General features: G+C 44.1%; 2 protein-coding genes across 9 annotated transcripts in view; one reads left to right on the top strand and one right to left on the bottom strand.

The window, feature by feature from the left end:
• Positions 1-11,084, bottom strand: part of HIC2 (HIC ZBTB transcriptional repressor 2) — an 81,231-nt gene that overhangs the window by 9,693 nt on the left and 60,454 nt on the right. For 3 of the 8 annotated variants that reach the window (XM_083803560.1, XM_083803561.1, XM_083803559.1), the window contains one exon: positions 5,872-6,010. The exons of 2 other annotated variants lie outside the window; for them this stretch is intronic. The gene's annotated coding sequence lies outside the window, so the exon portion shown is untranslated. Of the gene's footprint in view, positions 1-2,903; positions 2,997-4,291; positions 4,425-5,871; positions 6,032-11,084 lie in introns of all 8 variants that reach the window. 3 more of the 8 variants (XM_083803564.1, XM_083803562.1, XM_083803563.1) reach the window with 3 other exon arrangements.
• LOC310883384 (uncharacterized protein) overlaps positions 1-11,084 on the top strand; it is a 137,459-nt gene that overhangs the window by 68,807 nt on the left and 57,568 nt on the right. The gene's annotated exons all lie outside the window — the stretch shown is intronic.

Here is an 11,084-nt window from a genome sequence, read left to right as displayed (position 1 = left end):
GGGAGATAGAAAAAGGGAAGAAAAAAGAAGCATCTACCTCTCTGCCATTTGCATATCTGAGCATGCAAAATAATTAGCACAAGCTGCAGCTTCCCTGCTTTACCATGTAGTTTGTTTCCTGGCTTTTACATGTTGAAGTCTTACAAAACCCGGTGGCTCTGGGATTGAGAAAATGACATGTAGCAACTAAATCTGTAGGAGATGGAATTAATCACACTGAGGTGCGAATGGGAAATCTCCTTAAGAGTATGAAAGGCTGCTTTAAAAACCAGCCCCCTGGCAACATCCACATCCCAATCCACTAACCTTAAGGGCTAGAATCAACCCTGAACTGGCTGAAATTCAGGGTGTTGAGCTAGCTAAATGCCACCAAAAGTCTTCGGCAATCTGAAACTGTTTTCTTAAGTCAATTCCCCTCCCTTAGTTTTGGAGGAATTTTGTTTAAACTGATAAAGTCAAATAACCTGTCTCAAGTCACAGTCTCTCTACCCTGAAATACTGAGAAGAGAGAAAGATTGTGGTTCCCTCTGTGTAGTTCATGTATTTCACAAACAGTATTTATGATGTGTTTTAGTTTGGATATTTATATTGACTTTCCCACCAGTATGACACTTAGGAAACATCTACTTTGAGAAGGATCAGAATTAACTAACTGCAACTGCAAATTTGGTAGATAGTAAAGCACATAAAAACTAGAATTTAAAGTTGGGGCTGCGGTCAGAAATCCAAGATCTTTTTCTTTTTTACTTTGTTGTTGAGATTTTTGTTTGAAAGTGCCAGCTATTATTTGTAATAGACTTTTATCTGTTAGTTTAAAGTTGTTTTAAAGCAATTGCTGAGTTTCAAACATAGGAATTAAATACCAGACACAAACCAGCTACCTTTAGCCTTCCTCTTCTTCATTCCTTTCCCATTTCATGTTATTATTGAAACAGATTTCTGCTGGCCATACATCCATAGAAATGAAGAGCTTAAGTTTTGTCTTAAAATCATCTTGAGTTAATGTTTTTATTGCTTGTGAGCCCCATTACCACATTCTGTCCCATCAGACTTCAAATGATGAAGCATTAGACTGAATTATCTTCTCTCAGGGTCAAGTATGTGTACTTGAGAAAAAGAAATATGAGTGATACTCTCCTTAGTAAAAATAAGCCTTCTTCAAACGTGATTCTTACTGACTGGTGATAAATAGAAATATTTCATTTGGCAGAAAGGTGGTAAATTTACATCATCCATTTCTGTACAACAAAAAGATTTTTCTTTATGAAAAAAGCTACAGAAAAGTAAACTAATGCGGTTTTTCCTCCCATACTGCTGACTCGCTAGCATGGTACTTTTGTGGTTACCAAAAGATCTGCCAAGGATGTGCCTCCCTTCTTCCACAGGACACATTTCTTCACTTGGCTAGCCTGAAATTCGGTTAGGCATTTGGTACAATTTCGTGGCCCCAGTTCAGTGCACCGGCACTTAGTTCAGTACCCGCATCGATCTCAGGGGCTTTTCACCTTGACCCACAGCTAAAATGACTGCTCTGCTTTTCTGTTCTGTTCGCATCCGTTCCAGCAGTGGATGAGAACCACAGTAGATGGGGCATTCGCCACTGTCCCTTTGGCACATTAATACTGTTCCCTGAGGTAGCCGGCTTTAAAAAGGGTTGCAGCCAAAGAAAGAAATGCAGGCTTGCCATGGTATTAGCCAGTTAGTTCTTCTCTCTCTGTAGTGTTTCTGCCATAGAAACTCGTTCTGCAGCATCACAAAAACACGACAGAGACAGGGATTACCAGCACTCAGCAGTGTTGAGCACTTTAAAAACGAGTTTTGCTGTAATTAGCTACATCAGAGTTGCAGCACGCAGGCAATGTGTCTGGCTTTAGTGGCTTGCTTCCAGAATTGCTGATTAAAAGGAGGAAGCAACAAGAGAGGCACCAAATACCCACTTTTATCTAACCAGGCCAGTAAAAGCACTTACTTCTGGGTCACCAAGATATATCGATAGGGAAGGACAAAAACACGGCTTGCAACGTAACGCAGCATCTCTCTCTCTATATACGCATCATGCTCAAGAGACAGCCTATTACTACACTATTTCACTGCAGATAGAATGGTGCTTCTCCATGCATATAGCACACAAAATCCCTCAATATAATTTTTAAGTGTTCCGTGAAAAAGAAATGCAGGAAGGGAAAGGAAACAGCATACCCAGTATTTTTTTCCTAAACAGACTAAAAAAAAAAAAAGTATGTTACTGAACTAAAAGTCTAAAAGTGAGCTAATTTCCCATTCATGTGGCATTTGAAGCAGTGGCCTAGAAATCTCTGTATATGTGCTTGTCTAAGCCTTTGCAAAAAGTCAAGGATTGCTGCTGCTACTGACAGGAAATGGGTTTGGATTTTTACTTCTGGTTTCTCTTTCTGCTTTAAATGATCTTGAAGCCAGGTAATGAGCCTGCAGGGAAAGCCCTGGAAGCCGATGCAGAATTATAGTTTTGCTTTTTACTGACCTTTATGAGGAAGATAATGTTATTATTAAGTCTCAGGACATTCTGCAGCAGAAAAATTAGCACAGTACAAGTTGTTTAAATTACTTCTATTTATCTCACCTGTCGAATTTTACAAAAGTACTCAAAGTAGGACATAAGTATGGGGTCGGTTATTACCTTTAGGAGGTTTTAAAAGCAGTGGTCAGCTATAAGTACTACAACACTGCCTATCATACTTGAATTTGTTAGCTGAAGTCAAACATGGATTTATCAACCCCAACAAAATGAATGTAATAGAATAAGGCAGGAAAACCTTCAGCCTAGTTTAGAGCCCCATGTTTAAAAGTTTCCCAGGAATTGCCCACTGAGTGCTTTTACCGGGACAGCAACGTGGGTCAGAGAACACACCCTTTTACTGGCGTACCTTTGTTAGCAAAAGCTTTATAGCATCACCCTGGCTTCTGTGTCTTGTGTAGTCCTGAGCACAAAGAAATCCATTCCAAGATGTCTTCCAGAGCTGACCAGATATAAACACTTCTTAGCAATGATGCATTTTTGGGGTAGGGAAAGAGGGGGGTGTTGGAAATCTTGTTAGCAAAGAGAGAAGCAGGCATTATTCCTTAATCTATGGCATTCCTAAGATCTCACTTCTAGCTGAAAGCATGGGACCAAAGATAACTACAAGGTTAAGTCCAGCATAAAAGTTAGCAGATCTTCCCAAACAAATGGCAGGTGCAACCTTACAAAGCCTTGCTATCCATTAGTTTGCAGAGAATGGCTCTTAACAAACCCTGAACATGTGGCTACCACCACCAATAACAACAACAAAAGCCCCAGAAGTCCCTGAAAAATTGCAGTGGTTTATATTTCATGTATTTCAGTATCATTTTAAGAACCCTTCCTTTTCTTTTTTCTACATGTAAATATGAAAAATAAACTCCCCATTCAGAGGAGCCCTGGCTAAGAAGAGGCTCAGATGCATTTCAGGATAAAAAAAAAAAAGACAAAACCAAAACCAAACAAACCTAAAGAATATGTAAATATCTTACTGGGGGCCACAGTCTATTAGCATTGAAGTTGGTGTGCAAAATTTCATTCCTTTGCATTTAAAACAATCACAGAAGGCTTTGTTCAATTAGCATTCGAGATGTTTTTTCAGATTTAGGTTGCTTCCTAGTCATTCAAGGCACACAGTTTTCAGAGCAGTGAACCTGCCTAGATATTCTTGTGCAAGTGAGGAAGGAAGCAAGGCTGAGGCTCTCCACTACCTCCACCATATCCATGACACTGAGACACAGCACATGCAAAGGTGTGGGAAATACAGGGCACAAATCACAGAATACAGTAATGCTGCAAGCAGATGCCACACATCAAACAAAGCTACGCAAGCTAAGAGCTGATAGCATTTCCACAAGCAATTGTGCCCAGGGAGCTTGGTAGCTGTGAGTTGCTGTGCCCAGTCTGGAGCACACGGTGTATGAAGATGGTGCAGAACGTAACAGCTGCTCCAGGAGCTTTGCTGCTCTCACTACAAAGCAGGAAATACGTAATTTGCGCTCAATTTCCATAAGGACTCTGGAAATCACTAAAATTAGATTGCCAAATGCAGGAGAAGAGGAATGCCTTCACCCCGTTAAGTAGCATAAAATCTACATATTCATTACAGATTTGATTCTCTTTAATATTGCTACATCTCTTCATAAAAGTAATTCCGGAATGAATGCTAAATGTGTTATCTTAGCAACCTCTGGCAGGAGATGCTATTTGATTTCACCTCTGTGTTATAGATTGCAGCATATGAATATTGTTTACCTTTTAAGAAGCAACACCAGTGAAGCAAAGAATCAATCAAAAACAGATCTAAGGAATCACTCATTTCACGTAGAGGATTTGTGGATGGATGAGAAGGCTAGACACCGAGCACCTGAGCAGTGCACTAACCGTACTGCAGATAAAAACCAACAAACAGATTAGATGTGATGTATCAAATTAGATGCCATTAAAGCACTAGCCTATTGTGCATGTTATAATATACTTAGGACAAGATAGTGGCCTGCTTACTTATATCTCTGCCTTTCCAAGCAGTTCTGCTGCACTGAGCAGACACTGCAGTAGTGAGCATGGGGAAGAACAAGACAAAACAAAATCACTCATTTTCTATGTTGGTCTTCCCACCAATTTACTTCTAACATTAAAAATACTGTGTCCATGTACTACTGGATCTGGGTGAATCTGAAACAGATCACTTTTTCACCCTTCAGTTTCAGAGGAACTAACTCTTTTAGAACACTGCGTGGAAGACCCCAGTGGGAAGAGCTTTCCTTTTGCTCACTGGCTCATCTGGTCTTCCTCTCCCCACATCCCAACAGAACTTATTTCCATGACTCTCCTGAGGTATCAGTGAGGTGGTCTTTCATGGCTGCTAACCTTCCCCCTAGGAGCTGCAGTTGGCAGGTCATTAGCCCATGCCTTGTAAACGTATTCACATTCCAGAGCAGCAGAGGCAGACAGAGGAATGCACGAGCTGTGTTAGCCCACATGGTTCCCTATCCCCATCCCCTGCGAGCAGGCAGACAGCAGAATGTGGAAGCAGAGGCAAGAACGTGCACTTTTTCATCATTGGCAGTGGAGCAGCAAAAGCTCTTTGGGGTGATCTCAAGCAGAAAACAGGATGCAGCACCCTTGTTTTCACACAGAAATATCTCACACTTCAAAATAGGTAAGAACAACATGTCAAGTTACTCGGGAAGAGGTCTGCAGAGCTGGGCAAGGGAGAGAAAGCGACATGCAAGGCAGAGCAGGATGCACAGCTGTTGTTGCAATTGTGGACATGGAAAGGAGGAGAATGGAGGATTATTTCACAGAGGATACCAGATCAGCAAACTTAAAGTGGCCCTTATTTAGTTTGTTACATTCCAATTAGTGCCAGGCAGAACTGCCCTCCCGGCTCCCTGAAGCAGCTCTTGCAGGACTCCCACAGAAATGGAGTAGTTTTGCTTATGGACACAAGCACCTGTTTGGTACCCTTGTGCGGCAACGTTTGGACGTTTGGTACGTGGGCAATACATGCTCAACTGCTCCCAGCTCCTGGCCCAAAAAGGAGAGAAGATAAAGAGTCAGATGATGTCCCCAGTCCCTTCTCTTTCCTGTCCTAGAAGAGCAAGCAGAGCCTGACATGGCTAGTCCCTTCCCTACTGCATGGCAAACTGTACAGGGAAGGGGAATCGCCATGGGTGAAAGGGGTAGGGGCCCTATGTGCATGAAAGCACTAACATCAGGAGAGCAAAGTGATTTCCAGTCATTGCAAGGCTGCAGCAAAGCAGGAACACCTTGCTATACAAGCTGAGACTACGAGCAGTAGAATGCAGATTAACCACTTGGTTGCCGCTTACCATGCCAGGTACATTGGGCTAAAGGCACCTCCATCCAGTGCTGCCCGACGTGCCAGGTACATCCCATGATGTTCCATTGAAATCACAACAGGCCATCAATAGAACGTGGCTGCACGGATGCAGAATGGAGAACCAGGCGCTGTTAAATGCAATTAAAAAACTGCAATCAAAATTGAAACGTACATTTTAAAATGGCCACCTGCCTTAAAAATGTAAGTGCTAGAACAACCTCCCCTCCACCCATCTCCCCAGAGCTGCTGAACTGCAGTGAACACAGCAGAAGGCCTCTGCAAGTTTCTTGGTGACTTGCTCTGGCCATCTCCATTCGCGACTCCAACGGCACTGAGCTGCGGGGGGACCAGGTGACACAGATCCAGGAACAGCAGATCCCAGGGTGTCTGCACCAGCTTCCTTCTGCCCACAAACACAGGCAACTAAATATCATCATTTAGAAATGCTTCTACAACAAGAAGAACATGGTGCCAGAGCTTCATCGTCTTGTCCCCCGCATACAGGCAATGAAAGAAACACATAAATGCTGATCCTCTGCAGTGGGTCCTTTTCCCTGTCCCTCTTCCCAAGCCCCTGGTAGCCTGCGGTTGTAATTGAGCCAGGCCAAGTCCTTTGACTTTTGTTACATCTGTGGAGCAAGGAGGGAGGAGGGAAAAGGGAATATTGTGTACCCACTCCTGTTTATAATAATGCTTCACTCATAATTTAAGTCTCCATTCTTGGAGACTGGAGATGAAGCTGATTCATGGTGAACTGCAGCTCATACGAGAGTCACACAACTTAAGGTGTAATTCCACCCTTCCCTGCCCAAAGGTAAAAACAACAACATCCTTTGCATGCCAAGAAAAGGCAAGTCCCACAGACACACTCAGCTTGTCAAACCTAGGATATCCTCTGCAGTGCATATCCTCCTCCAGGAGTTCCTGTAATCAGCTCTGGCAGTTATCAAGGAGGATACTTGCAGGGCAGATGGCTAAGTACAGGTCTCTCTCTACAACTGATGCTGCTCCCCCAGTGGGAAAAAGAAACAACCCACTAGAAATAAGCCTGTGGCTGTTCAGGGATTTAAAATAGGTTTTTAGACCCTCCTGGCAAAGTGAAGCTTTTGCACAGCTCTTGATGGCTGCATGTCTCCAGCTGCGCTGTTGGAGATAGAAATCTTACACGTAAAAGGTTAGAAGAATATCGATTATCAGTTCAACCTTAAAAGACAAAAGGCCGAATGAAAAATGCTTACAATAAGAAATCTATCTGGATGACAGTGAATGGAAGGGAGGACAGTGGCCTGGCAGCTAGGAAGTGTCTTCACGAAAAGGACACCGAACGTAAGGAGATCTTCATTCTTCCTCGACATCTGCTGGGCTCAGGCCCAGGACAGCATGTTCCCATTATTCCCACCTGAGTTCTTACCCCACAGTTCTGTAACTAAATCCCTTCCACAATGAGCTAACAGGGCTTTTGTATTCAGATTGTCCTGTTTTGACTGCTATGGACTGTAGATTTTTAAATCTTGTCAATACAATGAAGAAATGAAATGTAAGCAAGTGTTTGCTTACTGACCTGGGCTACGCTGATCCAAGAGCATTTGCTGAACTACGGACAACAGGCCACTGCCAGCACAAACAGGCCAACGCACATTTAAATGGCCTGCAGCTTTAGACATAAAGGGCCTGAGCCCCGGGGAGCTGGAGCTCCCCTCTCCAACAGATCACACCCTCTAGACTCCCTAAAAGCAATGCACTTCATCCGCCAGCATCAGGACTCTGCAAAATCCTCAGCAATACTCAGCTTAAGAAAGGCTCAATGCTGCATTGAGGTATTTTTTGGACTGGTTTCGAGACAGTAGCTCAAGAGCAGATTTACACCCAGATTACAGCAATTTACTTCTTGCTACTGTGAAGCAAGAAGCTCTTCTCCATAGTTGTGTTTCCCCTCTAGGGCAGAGATTAGCAGAGAACTGCTTAACACAAAGGTGTTTCCTACTGCTAGAACATCACGCTGCAGTCAGAAATAAAGCTTCCTGCCAATTCCTAAACAGAGCTTTTGTATACTGTACATCTATTTTCACCATTGACATGAAGACTGCCCAAATCCTTCAGATGGGAGAAAAACAGAGGCATGGACATCGGAGATCTTGTCAGGCAGAGCCAGGCACTACAAACCCTTGCATGTCTGCAAAGCACAGTTGATCTCAGCACAGCAGTGACACAAATAAAGGCTCAGAAGCCAGGGAGCAGCAATAGATGTCGGGCCCTCCTGCAGCCCTGCACCAACTGAGCAGGCTCAGCTCCAGCTTGGTACTGCATTGCAAGTGGTACAGGCAGCTTTGATGCCCCACACTAATCTAAGGACTCCTTATTGCACTAAAATACCCACACAGCCAGTGGAGTAGCTCAGTCCTCAGAGGAGGAAGGGAACCCCTACCCACCCACCAGGTAGGGGCCCTTTGGTATGCAAAATTCCAGTTTCCCAGCTACCTTTGAGCCTTGATATATTCTCCCTTTACAATGCAAGAATTTAGGACATGACTAAAGGACTGCTGCTACCTCCCAGCTAATCCTAGAGAGTGTTAGGCAAAATCAACAACCCTATGAATTACATGGAGTGAGAAGATGCTTCTGGTCCTAAAAGCACAGGGCCTGTTCCTCGCTGTGGTGGGCTACAGTTGGCAGGGGGTGCATGGGGTGGCAGCTTCATGCCGGACATTGCTCTGGGGGCAAGAGCACGCAGCGTGGTGGGGAAGGAACGCTGTGACCCTTTTCCAGCTGAGACTGTCTTACAGCAGCCTCCCAGTTGCAGCACAGCTTTAGGGCTCTGAGTCAGCGCAGGTACAAGCTGATAGCTGGGTTGTGAAATGCAGCAGTTCTGGAGCAAATGCATGGCTTTCAGCTGTCCCGGCGACTGGGGAGGGATCTCCAGGACAGGGATGAAGCAGACAGCTGGGAGTGTTAAATCCACGAGCTGTTGTGACTCAGACCCCTTAGTTACAGGGTTTGTTAGAGCAAACAAGGCCTCAGAGTACTAGAAGAAATGGGAGAGGGTTTGATAAAGATCCTCTCAATTGGCCTGCTTATTTTTATTTCTTGTGTGGACTCAGCAAACTTTTCTGCAGAGAGCAGCAGTCTGCGCAGGAGCATCTGCATACAGAATACTGCTAATGCTGTGAACGTGGTGCAGTAGTTTACATTTCCACTAAGCTCCATGCTGAGGGGTGCAGGGAGGACGTGGGCAGTCACAGTCTTGGACCAAAATGTCATCTCTCTCACCATATGCCAGGTGCCAGTGAGTAGAGAAACAAACTTTGCCATCCCATTTTTTCTACAAGATCAAATTTCATTGCCTTATCTCATCCATACCTGTGGCTGCAGCAGCAGTTCTCCTTAACACAAATAAGCAATGCCTCAAATATGGCACCTTTTGCATTGTATCCACCATTTTTTTCTTTTTTTTTGCCAAGAACTGACCATGTGCTCAGGCCTGTACTTCCAGAGAAATCTTTGCCTCCAAGCACTAACCTGGCCTCAAATTCTTCCTGTATGCTCCACTCCTGTGAAGTCTTTCAAGCAAAGCACTGTTTAAGAATTAATCCTGGTGGAATCCAGACCCTGTGCTGTACTGCCCCTCCAACACCCCTCCAAATCATATGCTTAACTGATCATCCTGAACACTGAGGTATTGGGTGCATTGTAACCACCGCAGTGTTTCTGCAACTCTGAGCCTGGCAAACAAGAAGATGCCAGAAAGCCACTATCACTTGTAAAAGCAGGCAGCCTTACACAGACTCAAGGTCTTGCCAACTATTTGCATTGCAGCCAAATCTGTCCAAGATGAAGATATCCTAAGGGGAAAGCAGAGCTTACGGCATTGCAGGAATGGTTTGTGTGATTTTACTCATTTTAAAAATTCACGTTTCTTTCTCTGACTGTCTTCAAACACTACTGGTACCCCAAATTCTCATTTCAACTGTTTTGCTCCTCTCTTTTCTTCACTTGAGACTTCAAATTTTCTCTACATTTGGCTCACTGGCTACAGGGAGGTCACTCCACATATGCTTCCAAATCCATCTCTTCCCAGCGAGGCTCGCATCCTGCCATCCTTACCCTGCAGCACTGCACAACTGTGGTCCAGGGCTGCAGATATCTCAGGCACATTTGGCCAGCCTTCTCTGTCAGAAGGCTTCTCAGCTTCAGTGATTACAACCCCAGGAGGGTTATGAAAAGCTGCCCAGCAAGGTCATGGGATGTTGAAAACTTTGCTACAATCCAAAGCAAAGTATCTTACTCCTTTCCTGCCCTACACACTATTCTTGTCAAGGTCAAGGATTTTCTGGCAGTTCTCAAAACACACAAATTATAGACTCTTGTCATGAATCAAGACTCGAAACATGTCTCCATTTAAAAAAAGTGAAAGGGGAGGGGCAAGGCAGAGGAGAAGGTAGTTTTGCCCAAGATTTTGTTTGAAAGGGGAATTTGTAGCCTATGCATCTTCAGAACGGGACCCCCGAAGCGCTTTATGCTGAACCATATGCACACCCCGCAGCAAAAGAACCAGCATCTCCCGCATCCCTTCCAGTCTGCTCAGTTTCTCCTAAATCAACACTGCCAGAAGGCAAGACAGCGCTACAACAAATTAGCACCACTCACAATTTGTTGAAGTTGCTGTTCCATTGTTTGTTTATTTAAAACACGCGCACGAACACACACACACGCTCAGATCTCACAAACTGGCTCTCTGCTGCCATCATCCAAACTCGAGATTCGTCTCAGAGAGGCATCAAAAGGCAGTGGATTAAACCCATACAGAGCAACAGTCACTCCACTGGAGCTCTACTTGGATTTTGCTCTTTCACTACAAGCAAAACAAAAGCATGCCCACACTGTTCCAGCCTGGAAGATAAAGGTGTCAAAATCCTTATTCCAGCACTTGACTGGGAAAGTGTCGTTAAGAACAAGAAAGAGCCACACGCTTGCAAGGACCCAGCACTAATAAAACTCTTAGTGCTAATGCTGTTTATGAACATCCAAGGGATAACCTGCACCCCTTACCAACACACAAGATTATAACATCTTTAAAATAGGAAACGTCTTACTTCATAAAGCACTGTATAAGTTTACAAAGTACAATGTTAGCGGTAATAAATAATTGTCAGAGTAGAGCAAAGAGGTGGCTGTGAAACCTGAACAAGTACCGCCAGTCTCGTT

The sequence above is a fragment of the Anser anser genome (genome assembly GCF_964211835.1).
Source record: "Anser anser genome assembly, chromosome: 18".
NCBI lineage: Eukaryota > Metazoa > Chordata > Aves > Anseriformes > Anatidae > Anser > Anser anser.
Note: the sequence above shows the minus strand (reverse complement) of the source record. Positions and strands in the feature narration are given on the sequence as shown.